The sequence below is a fragment of the Nicotiana sylvestris genome, chromosome 6, assembly GCF_000393655.2.
Source record: "Nicotiana sylvestris chromosome 6, ASM39365v2, whole genome shotgun sequence".
Taxonomy (NCBI): domain Eukaryota; kingdom Viridiplantae; phylum Streptophyta; class Magnoliopsida; order Solanales; family Solanaceae; genus Nicotiana; species Nicotiana sylvestris.
In genome coordinates this window covers 3,356,889-3,372,049 of record NC_091062.1, presented here as the reverse complement: position 1 = coordinate 3,372,049, position 15,161 = coordinate 3,356,889, and positions in this window count along the sequence as shown.

Here is a 15,161-nt window from a genome sequence, read left to right as displayed (position 1 = left end):
CTATGCCCGAGGGGCTGATATGAGTGATTGTGAGGTAGCCCAAGGGGCTGATATGAGTGATTGTGAGGTAGCCCGAGGGGCTGATACTGTTCTGAGTGATTGATACTGAGTCTGGGGGGGCTGATACTATTCTAAGAATGAGCCCGAGGGGCTGATATTGTTCTGAGTAGTTGATACTGAGCCCGTGCGGCAGATTTCTACTTGTTATTTACCTATTAAATTACCGATTTTACTTGTTCTAAGCGGAATATCATTTGATTTCTTTACTGATTTACTGTTTTAAGTGACTTTACTGCTTGATATGGAATTGCTTTGTGCCTTTATATGTTTTCATACTTTCAACCATTATTTATAATTATTACTCACTGAGTCAGAGTACTCACATTACTCCATACACCATGTGTGCAGATTCAGGCATCGCAGAGTCCGCTCCTGAGTGCTGATTTCTCCCAGTCCAGACAGTGATTCGGAGACTACGAGGTAGCTGTTGACGTTCACAGCCCCGTGCCTCCCTTACCTTATCATTTCCATGTTTTTAGAACTATTGTATCAAATTTAGTGTTCAGTAGACTTGTATCCGGATTCTTAGTTGCTCATGACTTGTGACACCCCGGTTTAGACTGTGTCGGGATGGTTCTGGTTGTTATTATCTTTAAATTCCGCAATTTATGAATATTATATTATATGTTAATACTGTTTATGAGGATTAACTGTTTAAAAGAGGTGTTCTGTTTTGGTCTGGCTGACCTTGTCTTCACGAGAGGCGCCATCACGACCGGGTTCGAGGATTGGGTCGTGACAAGTTGGTACTAGAGCCTAGGTTACTTAGGTCTCACGAGTCATGAGTAGGTTTAGTAGAGTCTCGCGGATCGGTACGGAGATGTCTGTATTTATCCTCGAGAGGTTGCAGAACCTTTAGGAAAAACTTTATATTCTTGAAACTCCTGTCGTGCGAACTTGTCGATCCGAGTGCTAAATATCTGTCATTCGATTCTCTTGTAGATGGAGAAGACTCGCTCTACCGGACGAGGTGGACGACCACCAGTGCCACCCACTGAGGCCACCAGAGGCCGTGGACGCGGTCGTGGATGTGGCATAGGCGGAGGAGCGAGGGCAACACCTGTTGATCCACCCGCTGCCCCGGCTCCGGATCAGGCTCCAGCTATGGATGCTCCAGCAGCACCAGTCTAGGCACCAGTTGTGCCCATCGTGGTTCCGGGTCTTCAGGAGGCCTTGGCACAGATCTTATCAGTTTGCACTGGTCTGGCTTAGGCAGTTTTAGCCACTACAACAGCAACAACTACTTTACAGGCCAGGGGAGGCAATCAGACCCCCGCTGCTCTCACACCTGAGCAGGTAGTGTAGGGGCTGCAGACACTGGGGGCACCTCCAGCTCAACCAGTTTCACCAGCTCAGGAGTTTGTTGTGCCAGTTATGCCGGATGATGAGCATCGTCGTCTTGAGAGGTTTGGTAGACTCCAGCCTCTGTCATTTAGTGGTGCCGAGGGCGAGGATGCCCAGGGTTTTCTTGATAAGTGTCAGCGGATGCTCCGTACAGTAGGGATTCTTGAGACTAGTGGTATGACATTTACTACCTTTCAGTTTACTTGGCCGCCTTCACATGGTGGGAGGCGTATGAGAGGCGTAGGCCGGTTGGAGAAGCACCCCTTACTTGGCAGCAGTTCTCCACTGTCTTCCTGGAGAAGTATGTACCGTAGTCCCGCAGAGAGGAGCTGCGTAGACAGTTTGAGTGGTTGCGATAAGGGGATATGACTGTGTCATAGTATGAGTCGAGGTTTTCTGAGTTGGCTCGTCATGCCATTTGGATGGTTCCGACAGATCATGAGAGGATTAGGAGATTTGTTGATGGCCTTAACTATCACCTCCGTATTCTTATGACCCGAGAGAGGGTGTTGGGTTCTACGTTCGAGGAGGTGGTCGATATCGCTCGTGAGATTGAGATGGTTCGCCGTCAGGATTGAGAGGAGAGGGAGGCCAAGAGGCCTCGGGGATCTGACATTTATAGTGGTGCCTCTTCGAGGGGCCAGTCTCAACATGGTAGGGGTCGTTCTTTCAGGCATGCTCAGTCAGCCCGCACAGAGTATCGCGGGGCATTTTCGGGTCATGGTCATCATAGATCTCAGCGGGTCCAGTCATCACTCAATGCCCTTCCAGCCCAGAGTTCATTTCGTGCCCCATCAGCTCAGGGTTCTTCTATGCTGAGTGCATCAGCTGGTCATTCCGGTGCGAGGGGTTCCCTTCAATCCTCTTCTCCAACACCTGGGAGTTGTTTTGAGTGTGGAGAGTTTGGGCATGTGTGGAGGCAGTGCCCTCATCGTGTTGCTAGTTCGTCCCAGCAGAGGGGTCAACCCTCGACTTTTACTCCAGTTACTTCACCACCCGCCCAGCCAGCTAGGGGTGGAGGTCAGGTAGCCAGGGGTCGCCCCAGGGGGGAGGCCGATCAGGGGGTGGTCAGGCCCGTTTCTATGCACTTCCTGGCAGGCCAGATGCTATTGCTTCAGATACTGTCATTACAGGTATTGTTTCAGTCTGCCACATAGATGCCTCTATATTATTTGATCCCGGTTTCACCTTTTCTTATGTGTCATCATACTTTGCTCATTATTTGGGTATGCCCCGTGAGTTTCTTGCTTTACTTGTTCATGTATCTACCCCAGTGGGCGATACTGTTGTTGTAGACCGTGTATACCGGTCATGTGTGGTGACTATTGGGGGTCTGGAGACCTGAATGGATCTATTGCTATTGAGCATGGTGGATTTTGATGTCATTTTGGGCATGGATTGGATATCTCTGTGTCGTGCTATTCTAGACTGTCATGCTAAGACAGTCACCTTGGCTATGCCGGGTGTTCCGTGGATCGAGTGGCATGGTGTGATCTCTTACTTGTAGGCCCAACGTATGGTTGGGAAGGGTCGCCTTTCATATCTAGCATTTGTGAGGGATGTTGGAGCTGAGACTCCTAGTATTGATTTTGTCCCAGTTGTGAGGGATTTTCCCGATGTTTTTCCTGCAGACCTGTCGGGCATGCCACCGGACAAGGATATTGATTTTGGTATTTACCTGGTGTCGGGTACTCAGCCCATTTCCATTCCGCCATATCGTATGGCACTAGCAGAGTTGAAGGAATTGAAAGAACAGCTTTAGGAACTCCTAGATAAGGGGTTCATTCGGCCTAGTGTGTCCCCTTGGGGTGCACCGGTTTTGTTTGTGGAGAAGAAGGATGGCACGATGAGAATGTGCATTGATTATAGGTAATTGAACAAAGTAACAATTAAGAACAAGTATCCTTTGCCTCGCATTGATGATTTATTTGATCAGCTTCAGGGAGCGAGGGTATTCTCCAAGATTGATCTCCGTTCGGGTTATCACCAGTTGAAGATCAGGGATTCAGACATTCTTAAGACTGCTTTCAGGATCAGATATGGTCATTATGAGTTTCTTGTTATGTCCTTCGGGCTAACCAATGCCCCAGCAGCATTCATGCATTTGATGAACATCGTGTTCCGGCCTTATCTTGATTCATTCATTATAGTATTCATGGATGATATCCTGGTGTACTCGCGTAGTCAGGAGGAGCATGCGGAGCATTTGAGAGTTGTGTTGCAGAGATTTAGGGAGGAAAAGCTTTATGCAAAGTTCTCCAAGTGTGAGTTTTGGCTTAGTACAGTGGCTTTCTATGGACACGTGGTGTCCAACGAGGGTATTCAGGTTGACCCAAAGAAGATAGAGGCGGTTCAGAGTTGGCCTAGACCGTCCTCAGCCACAGAGATTCGTAGCTTTCTTGGGTTGGCAGGCTATTATCGCTGGTTCGTTCAGGGATTTTCATCCATTGCATCGCCATTGACCAAGTTGACTCAGAAGGGTGCTCCATTTGTATGGTCGGACGAGTGTGAGGAGAGCTTTTAGAAGCTTAAGACAACATTGACCACAACTCCAGTCTTGGTTTTGCCATCAGCTTCATGTTCATATACTGTGTATTGTGATGCTTCGAGAATTGAGATTGGTTGTGTGTTGATGCAGGAGGGTAGAGTTATTGCTTATGCTTCTCGTCAGTTGAAGCCCCATGAGAAGAACTACCCCGTTCATGATTTAGAGTTGGCTGCCATAGTTCATGTATTGAAGATTTGGAGGCAATACTTGTATGGCGTATCTTGTAAAGTGTTCACTGATCATCGTAGTCTTCAACATTTGTTCAAGCAAAAGGATCTTAATTTGAGGCAGCGGAGATGGTTGGAGTTACTTAAGGATTATGATATCACTATTCTGTATCATCCGGGAAAGGCCAATGTAGTAGCCGATACTTTGAGCTGAAAGATAGTGAGTATGGGGAGTTTGGCATATATTCCAGTTGGGGAGAGACCCCTTGCAGTCAATGTTCAGGCCTTGGCCAATTAGTTCGTGAGATTGGATATTTCGGAGCCCAGTCGGGTGTTGGCATGTATAGTTTCTCGGTCTTCCTTATATGATTGTATCAGAGAGCACCAGTATGATGATCCGCATTTTCTTGTACTTAAGGACAAAGTTCGGCATGAAGATGCCAGAGATGTGACTGTCGGTGATGATGGTGTGTTGAGGATGCAGGGCCGAATTTGTGTGCTCAATATGGATGGGCTTAGAGAGTTGATTTTGGAGGAGGCCCATAGCTCGCGGTATTCTATTCATCCGGGTGCCGCGAAGATGTATCAGGATTTGAGGCAACACTATTGGTGGAGAAGAATGAAGAAAGATATTGTGGGATTTGTAGCTCGGTGTCTCAACTGTCAGCAGGTGAAATATGAGCATCATAGATCGGGTGGCTTGCTTCAGCAGATGGTTATTCCCGAGTGGAAGTGGGAGAGAATCACTATGGACTTTGTGGTTGGACTTCCTTGGACTTTGAAGAAATTCGATGCTATTTGGGTGATTGTGGATCGGCTGACCAAGTCTGCGCACTTCATTCCTGTGTGTACTACCTATTCTTCAGAGCGGTTGGCAGGGATTTATATCTGGGAGATTGTTCGGTTACATGACATTCTTGTTTCCATCATCTCAGATAGAGGTACTCAGTTTACTTTGCAGTTTTGGAGAGCCGTGCAGAGAGAGTTGGGTACTCAGGTAGAGTTGAGCACAACATTTTATCCTCAGACATACGGACAGTCCGAGTGCACTATTCAGATATTGGAGGACATGTTGCGGGCTTGTGTTATTGACTTTGGAGGTTCATGGGATAAGTTCCTACCACTTGCAGAGTTTGCTTACAACAACAGCTACCAATCGACTATTCAGATGGCTCCATATGAGGCTTTGTACGGGAGGCGGTGTAGATCTCTGGTTGGTTGGTTCGAGCCCGGCGAGGCTAGACTATTGGGGATAGATTTGGTTCAGGATGCCTTAGAGAAGGTGAAGGTGGTCCAGGAGAGGCTTCGTACAGCGCAGTCAAGTCAAAAGAGTAATGCAGACCGAAAGGTTCGGGATGTGTCCTATATGGTGGGTGAGAAGGCCCTGTTGAAGGTTTCGCCCATGAAGGGTGTTATGAGATTTGGGAAGAAAGGAAAAATTGAGTCCTCGGTTCATTGGGCCTTTTGAGGTGCTTCAGAAGATTGGGGAGGTGGCTTATGAGCTTGCCTTGCCACCCAGCTTGTCGAGCGTTCATCCAGTATTCCATGTTTCTATGCTCCGGAAGTATGTTAGGGACCCGTCTCATGTTTTAGACTTCAGCATGGTCCAGTTGGATGATGATTTGACCTACGATGTGGAGCCAGTGGCTATTTTGGGTCGTCAGGTTCGGAGATTGAGATCAAAGGATATCGCTTCGGTGAAGGTGCAGTGGAGAGGTTGGCCCGTAGAGGAGGCCACCTGGGAGACCGAGCGGGAGATGCGGAGCAGGTATCCTCACCTGTTTGAGGCTCAGGTATGTTTCTTGACCCGCTTGAGGATGAGCATTTGTTTTAGTTGGGGAGGATGTGACGACCCGGCCCGTCATCACGTGAGTTACTGCCCCGTTTCCCCCATTTTATGTTTCTTCATATTTCGTTATCGGTATTCGGTGTGTTAGAGTTAAATCGGATTGGTTTTGATAGGAAATGAGACACTAAGTCTCTTTAGGAAGGCTTGTTTTAGAAAAGTCAACCGGATGTTGACTATTGAGTTTGAGGGCTCGGATGTGATTTCCGGTGATTCGGTTAGCTTCAAGGGATGATATGTGGCTTAGGAGTGTGATCGAAATTGATTTTGGAAGTCCGGAGTAGAATTAGACTTAAATTGGCGAAGTTAGTATTTTGGCGATTTCCGGTTGATAGGTAATATTTTGATCCGAGAGTCGGAATGGAATTCCGAGAGTTGCAGTGTCTTCGTTAGGTAATTTTGAATTTGGGTGCAAAATTTCAGATCATTCGGAGGTGTTTTGGTTGGGCTTTTGATCAAATGCATGTTTTAGAAGTTTTAAAAGAACTTAGGCTTGAATTCGATGTAATTCGATGATTTTAGTGTTAGTTGAGGTGTTTTTGGAGCAAGTTTGAATGATGTTTTAGGACGGGTTGGCACTTTTGGTTAAGGTCCCGGGGGCCTCGGGGCGATTTCGGATGTTTAACGGAAAGTTTGGAGTTGTAAAATGCAGCAGAAAAATTGCAGAGTATTTTGTTCTATGCGATCGCAGAGGGTGTCATGCGATCGCATAGAAGAAATTCGAGGGGCTGTTTGGTTGTGCTATGCGATCGCACAGGGTAAAGACCTTGTCTATGTGATCGCAGGGAGGCCTATGCGATCGCATAAGGTTAAATCTGGGGGCAAAATATTTGTGCTATGCGATCGCATGGGCTCTAATGCGATCGCATAGAAGGAGCTACAGTGGTCCGGGCAGAATGTTAAAAACATTTCATCCGCGAACCCAACCCATTTTTCAAACATTTTTGAGCAACCTTGAGAGCTTTTGGACGTGAATTGAAGGGGTTTTGATGGGAAGTGATTGGAGGTAAGTCCTATGAACTAAATACATGATTATATTGTGAAATCATCTTCGAAATTCATGAAACTATAGCCAAAATTGTAAGAAATTAGGGCTTGAAATTGAAATTCTAAATTTGGGATTTGAGGGGACATTTGTGGTCCGATTTGAGAGATTTTTGTATGTATAGACTCGTGGCGAGATAAGGAACCCGATGACGTAAAGAATTTTGAGTTTTGAGACGTGGGCCCGCGGCTCGGGTTTTGCCAACTTCGTGATTCTTGATATTTTTCGATTGTTTTCGATTGGGTATTGTTCCCTTAGCATATTGTGATGTATTCGCTCTGATTTTGGTTAGATTCGACGCGCGTGGAGGCCGATTTGAGGGGCAAAGGCGTTGCGAGCTAGAGATTTTACCGGATCGAGGTGAGTAATGGTTGTAAATGATGTCCTGAGGGTTTGAAACCCTGGATTGCACATCGTAGTGCTATATTGAGGTAAGATACGCGCTAGGTGATGAGCGTGGGGTCTTTCACTACTGGGGATTGTGACTTGGTCCATCCTGATTGATGATTTTACCGAATATTTGACTGAAATTCATTTGTTATCATCATGATTTGGGCTGATTGCCATATTTGGGCTTCGTGCCAACTATTTGAACCCTTCGGGAATTTTTATCACTGTTTCCTCACTACTTGACTTATTAGTTGAACTCAGTCCTGTTGATATCTTCTGTTTTACAAACTTAGCCACTTTACTCAGATTTGAAACTTAAATGATATTTTTACATCATGTTTTGGGCTGAGAACTACTGTTTTACTAATGCCCAAGGGGCTTGTGATAATTTTTGGACTGAGTGAGGCCGAGGGCCATATGTGAGGATATACTGAGTGATATGAGGCCGAGAGCCTGAGATACTTTATATGCCACGAGGTGGCTTGAGTAATGTGAGGCCGAGTGCCGAGTGATGATGCCACGAGGTGGCTTGATATAGTGCTTGGGCCGTAAGGGGCCCCTCCGGAGTCTGCACACCCACAATGAGATAGGGTACCCATTGTTCCGAGTGATTGATGCTATGCCCGAGGGGCTGATATGAGTGATTGTGAGGTAGCCCGATGGGCTGATATGATTGATTGTGAGGTAGCCCGAGGGGCTGATATGAGTGATTGTGAGGTAGCCCGGGGGGCTGATACTGTTCTGAGTGATTGATACTGAGCCCGAGGGGCTGATACTATTTTGAGAATGAGCCCGAGGGGATGATACTGTTCTGAGTAATTGATACTGAGGTCGTGGGGCGGATTTCTACTTGTTATTTACCTGTTAAATTACCGGTTTTACTTGTTCTAAGCGGAATATTATTTGATTTCTTCACTGATTTACTATTTTAAGTGACTTTACTGCTTGATATGGAATTGCTTTGTGCCTTTACGTGTTTTCATACTTTCAGCCATTATTTATAATTATTACTCACTGAGTCAGAGTACTCACATTACTCCCTGCACCATGTGTGCAGATTCAGGCATCACAGAGTCCTCTCCTGAGTGCTGATTTCTCCCAGTCCAGGCAGTAATTCAGAGACTACGAGGTAGCTGTTGGCGTTCGCAGCCCCGTGCCTCCCTTACCTTATCATTTCCATGTTTTTAGAACTATTGTATCGAATTTAGTGTTCAGTAGACTTGTATCCGGATTCTTAGTTGCTCATGACTTGTTGTCACACCTCCTTTTTGCGCGCCCTCCCCGAAGGGTTAAATGCGCGGGTGGAGTTTTTCCAATTTAAGTGACAATATTCGAAATGGGATTATTTATTTAATTCAGAGTCGCCACTTGGGAAAGGTTTGGCTTTTGGTGTCCCAAGTCACCGGTTTATCTTGAATCCCAAATCGAGGAAATTTTCGACTTTTCCAAATGAAGTCTGCGAACCAGAAATTCTAAGTAAGGAATTCTGTTGACCCGAGGGAAGGTGTTAGGCACCCTCGAATCCCGTGGTTCTAGCACGGTCGCTTAAATTGTTATAATGGCTAAATATCTGATTTAAATACAGGTTGTGACTTATGTGCTTTTATTAAGTTTAAACCGCTTTTATTATTATCATTTATTTTATAGAATTGCAACGTCGTGAAAATGCATCTCGAACCACGTCACAATCAATGCACCCGTAGTTGTTAACACATTTTGGCTCCGTTGAGACTTGGATTTGGGTCACATCAATGTGCACCCGATTTTTAAGAATATAATTTACTTAAAGTCGCGCCTAAAGAATCTAAACGCGTTATTATCTTTGGGGAAGGCAGTGGAATTCACTAAACAGTCCGTCCCAAATTCTAAGTATTTATCATGATCAATTATTGAGGGCCCCACAATTTGCATTTTTATTCGGCGAGGCTCGTCTCATTATTTTAGAAGGGTACCCTACAGTGGCTACATTTCTACTACGTTTATCTTTAAAGGGAAGGATGATACCGAACTTTGCTTGTTTGAACAAATACAGACTGAATCCTTATTATGTTTGCCGAACCTAAACTTGTTTGATTACCTGATTGATTGTCCATGAGGTGAGAGTTACCTCATGCTTTGTCTTCATCGAGTGAATACGCTTATTAATTTGCTAAGTGAGATTGCAACAAAATAACAACATATATTGAGTTATGTTTAACGACCTCCAAGTTCTATTTTAACACTCTAACCTATTTGAAATTGATAAACGAAATCGGCTGTCTATTAGGAAAATTACTACTAAATGAACTCAAAATGACTATTAGTTTCTCTCAACAATCATCACATTATTTTGAAACAAAGAATCTATACCGAAACCCGATATCGAACTTATATTGGAGCACATAATCTGACAGGAAAGCTGGCCTTCATAGCCAAACTCTTAATGTGACTGCATGAGAGTTTGTTTGGGATACATTTATCCCGGACCTAGTACCACAGATTTGTCAATTCAGTGGTCTAGGCAAAATACATACAAGTGCTTACCATGAACTCTATGTTATACAGTCATAACTAAACCAAACAAGTGTTATACTGAACTGAATGTATACTAAATCAAACATGCTGTCTATGTCATACTGTCATTACTGTTGAGCCATGCTATCTAACAGTTCATCTTAAACAGAATGTATGCTAGTTTATACAGAATATTTGCAGTTTGCAGTAAAAATACAGGCCCAACTAACATTCGAACTATCTTTTTACACCAATGCTATAACATAAACTGATGTTCATTTCTTTATTTCTGCTTCAACTTCAAACTTTCAACAATACATGGTTCAAAGGTTGTGTACCTGGGAATATTTGCAATTGAAGAAGAGGGCAATCAGTAGAGTAACAATGAACAAATGCAGCAGCAGTAACAGCACTAACAGTAGCAGCAGGGCAGTATAGCAACAGCACCAAGAAACAGAAGAGTAGCAACCACAACTCACAAAACAATTGGAGTGAGATCAACCCCAACTAAACCAAACTTTCGAGTAGAACAAACAACAAACAAGCAGACTCAGTTGTGAGAAATCAGTGTTGCACAGAACAGGTCCAGATTTAGTGAAGTCAGAAACAAAAGGGAAAGAAGCAACTTCTGGTTTTGTCTGTCTGAGTTATCAGACAAAATTTTTTTTTTCCAGTTTTCTGTTTCCAAAAAATTTGAACTCTCAGATGTTCCCTCTTAGTATCTCTCCCTATCTCTGTGTGCTCTGTCTGTGTGTCTCTATCAGTGTGTATTCCAGCTCTCTCTTTCAAAGAATTCCTCACAGTTTATCTCTTTTTTTTCTTTTTCCCCTCTAATCCTCTCTATATCCTCTGATTCTCTCTCTTTTTTCAATTCTGTCTCTCCCCCTAATTCTGTATATCCTTTTATCTCCCAGGTCCTCCTCCTTTTATAAGCCTCAACACCATCTCTTTTAACAGCCTGTTTTCAGAATGTCACAGTACCCCCCCCTCCCATGTGTCTTTTACCTTTTCAGATCCCAATTAGTTATTTAAGTATATAACCTCCATCAACATTCCCTGGCAGACTTACTTTTAAAAGGTTTAATACTTTTTAAACTTAAAGCAAGGTATGGGCAGTAGAATATATCTGACAGCATATGCTGTCAAATTGTTTAAAACTTAACAAAGACCTTTATGCAGGCCACAGGCTGTGCACAAAGCACATGAGGTGCACCAATGCACATGCTGTGCACGAGTGCACATGCCTCCCAATTCAGAATTTAAACCAAACATCCCTTTTTACATTACTGATCAATTCAACAGCTATAAGTAAACAAAAACTGGTTCTTAATTGACTCAACACATGCTTAGCAGAAGTAAGTCGATTTGTTATTGTTCGGACAGTTGAAACTAATTGACGACACATGTCGACTCGACTATATTAGCATTAACATACACAATCGTAACCAAAAATCCGACATTTAACAGTATCGACCCATAATTCGAATTATACTGACTGAGCAAAGTGGTACTCGAGGAACCAATTGCTCAGTCAACATTTGAAGCTCAATTATTGTACAACAAATACATATGTCTTATCAGAATAGGAGGGGGGGATTTTAGACAAACAAACAGAGGTTCAGGCAAAGCGGTTGAAACACAGTTGATAGAAGTCAAGGACAGAAAACGAACAGACCCTTACAACAATCAAACGAACCAAAACAACTAAGAAAAGAAAGAAACTCACCTTAAACCGCAAAAGATCAAAACCTTAACTCGGACTTGGTCAGGCCTTTCTTAAGGCTGAACGGACTTTAAACGAAGTGTTTCTCAGATGAGAAACACTTTGATTAAAGTCCATTAGACCTTAATCTCTTCGGTTGAACCAGTGACGGAGGAACACAAAACTTTCAAAACTTAGATCTGGGATTCAGGCTTCCCTGATCAGATTCGGACCAAACCAAGTATGGTTTGGTCACGAGGAGGGTCTGGGGAGTGTCTGGTGTGAAGCTGGGGTTGGCTGGTGTAGATCGAGTTTTGACTCGAATCTTCAAATGAAGATTCGAGGACCTGGAGGGTGATTCGAACCAAACGGTTAACAGGTCTATGTTCAGGGTGGTGAGGGGGTTCTATGGTGTTCAGGGGAAGGTCACCGGCGTTCATGCCGCCGGTTTTCATGGTGGGGGATACAGGGGCGGCTCTAGGGTTTGATGAGGATGAGGTTGAAGACGGAGGCTGGGGTGTCGGATGGGGGGCAAGGTAAGGATCTAGGCTTATATAGTTAGTGGGTGGGTTGATCTCAACCGTTAGATCAATCTAGATCTACAGTTTGGATCTGATGGTCTTAAGTGAAACGGTGTCGTTTCAAGTGTTGAGGGTTTGGGTTCGGTCCGGGTGTAAACGGGTCGGGGCCATTGGTGGGTTATGGAAATGTGATCTTGGCCGTTGATCAATCTGAGATCAACGGCCCAGACCACACTGGGTTAAAACGGTGTCGTTTAGACACCCTCGGTATCAACCTGGACTGGACTGGGCAGGCCTGGGTTTTGGGCTGTTTGTTTGGGCCAATTTTGTTAAAATTGGCCCAAGTCCGGAAGAATAAAGGGACCTTTTCTTTTCTTTTTTTTTTAATTATTTTTTTATTTCTTTTCCTTATTTATTTAAAAACAAAACTAAACAAAAAAAATCAAAAATTAAATACACGCTCAATACAATTATTCGCACACACACTAAAATATTTCAAAACAAGTAAAATCAAACAAAACAAAATCACGGACAAAGATGCCTGTTTATGCCTTTCTATTTAAACCATGTTACGGTTCAAATTATGCATGACACGTACACATTTTTTCAATTTTGTTTTAATAAAGTAAATAAATAAAAATGGGCCAAAGTCACAAATAAATCAACAAAGTGCCACACAAAAATCCAAAAATGGTACAGCAGGACCAATTTTTATTCTTTTGGAGCGACTGTCGCGCAAAAAACAAAAATCACGTGCTCACACTTGTGACACCCCGATTTGGGATGTGTCTATCACGACCCAAATCCCAGTCGTGATGGCGCCCAACACACTACTAGGCAAGCCCGACCATTATTCAACACTTAACCCAATTTATCAAAAATAGCGGAAAAAAATATCAATTAAGCAAGATTAAAGTACTGAAGATTTTAACAAAATACACAATATAATCTCACTAGGACCCGGTGTCACGAATCTGAGCCTCTAGAATACAGAATATCATCCTAATACATGGTATATCCAAAGTCTGATAATGCGGAAATAAAGAGATAGGATAGGAGGGAGAAGATCAATGGCTGCGAACGCTGTGCAACTACCTCGATACTCCAAGAGGCTGGATCTGCTGATCAATTGGATCTACTGAGCCTGAGACTGCCCTGGATCTGCACACAAGGTGCATGGAGTAAAGTGAGTACTCCGACCCAGTGAGTAATAAAAGTAACTACAGTCCGAAGATAAGAAAATCCAGTAAATACACAAAGTAAGCTAAAATCCAAATATACAACAACATATGGAACTGAGCAGCTAAACACCAGTATAAATACAAATACATGAATGCAATGCAATGCATATGATGGTACATTCCAGTACCCACTGCGGCGTGCAGCCCGAGCCATCCATATTTATTTATCGTCGACGGCGCTCACTGGGGGTGTGTACAGACTCCGGAGGGGCTCCTACAGCCCAAGCGCAATATCTTGGTCAGTCATTGTTACCTGACCGGTCAGCCATTGTTACCTGACCAATTTATATCATACAGTGCCATTGTTACCACTGTTCAAGTATATCATCCAGTGTCATTGTTACCACTATTTCAAGTATATCACACAGTGTCATTGTTACCACTGTGTCAAGTATATCACACAGTGTCATTGTTACCACTGTTTCAAGTCACTTTATAATCAGTCCAGAAAATAATATAATAAGCCCCTTGGGCATTTACAAAACAGAAGTTCCCAGCCCGGAATACATTTAAAAATATCATTTAAGTTTTCAACACTTAGAATTATGGCTGAGTTTGCAAAACAACATTTAAAACCTTGGACTGAAATTAAATGATATGCAAATCATGCTAAGCAGTAATATCATTCCCCGAAGGATTTTACAAATCGGCACAAGGCCCCAAACATGGCATCAAGCCTAGTAATATCAATGAAGTATGTGTATCAATCACCAGTATAGTATAAACATCACACGGAGTGGACCAAGTCACAAACCCCAGTAGTACCCGACCCCGAACCCGCCATGGAGTGCGTGTCACGCCTCAATATAGCGTTACGATGTGAAAGTCCGGGGTTTCAAACCCTCAGAATAGCATTTACATCTATTACTCACCTCTAACCGGTCGTAGACTAGTCCGCAATGCCCTTTCCTCTTGAATCGACCTTTTCGCGCGTTGAATCTAGTCAAAAACACAATGAATACGTTACAATAGGCTAAGAGAATATAACCCAATCGAAAAGACTCGAAAAATGTTGAAAATCCCGAAATTAGCAAAACCCGAGCCTCGGGCCCACGTCTCGAAATTCAGAAATTTTTACATCAATACGACCCTTATCTCGCCACGAGTCTATACATACCAAATTCACAAAAATCAGAGTTCAGTTGACCCCTTAAATCATCATTTAATTCTCTTAAGTTTCAAGCCCTAAACCACCATTTTTGTCCATAAATTACTTGAGTTTTCAGCTCTAATCCATGTATTTAACTTGGAAATAAGTAGAAACAACTCACCTTTGATGCTTGATGAAATCCCCCTTGAAATTCTCTCCAAAATAATCCAAGCCAAATGAAAGAAATGAAAGAAATAAGCCAAATCCGTGTTTAAAAGAATCTGCCCGTGCTTCGTCGAGTTGTACCTTGCACTTGTGCTATACAAGTTGTACATCCTATTAAAATTGTTCCTTGTCGGACACCTTCTTTTTAAACACTCATAACGTCTTGTATAAGTTTGAAGATTTAGAAACTAGACTCAAAGATCTTTAATTTGATAGGTTGTACACCATATAACTCTTTATATATCCCGAGATATGAGCTTCTAAATCGGCTCCATGAAATCAGAAAATTTCTGGAGAAACTGCTCCACCAGTCATCTTCAATCAATCATAATGTTCTCTACATATGTCCAAATTACGATTTCTGTAGCGTTCTAGAAACTAGATACAAAGGGCTACAAATTTTGTTTTTAAATCATCTCAAAATTCCTTGTAGATCAAAAGATATAGGTCTCCGAAGTACGCTCCACGACTGCACATTGCTGTCCAAAG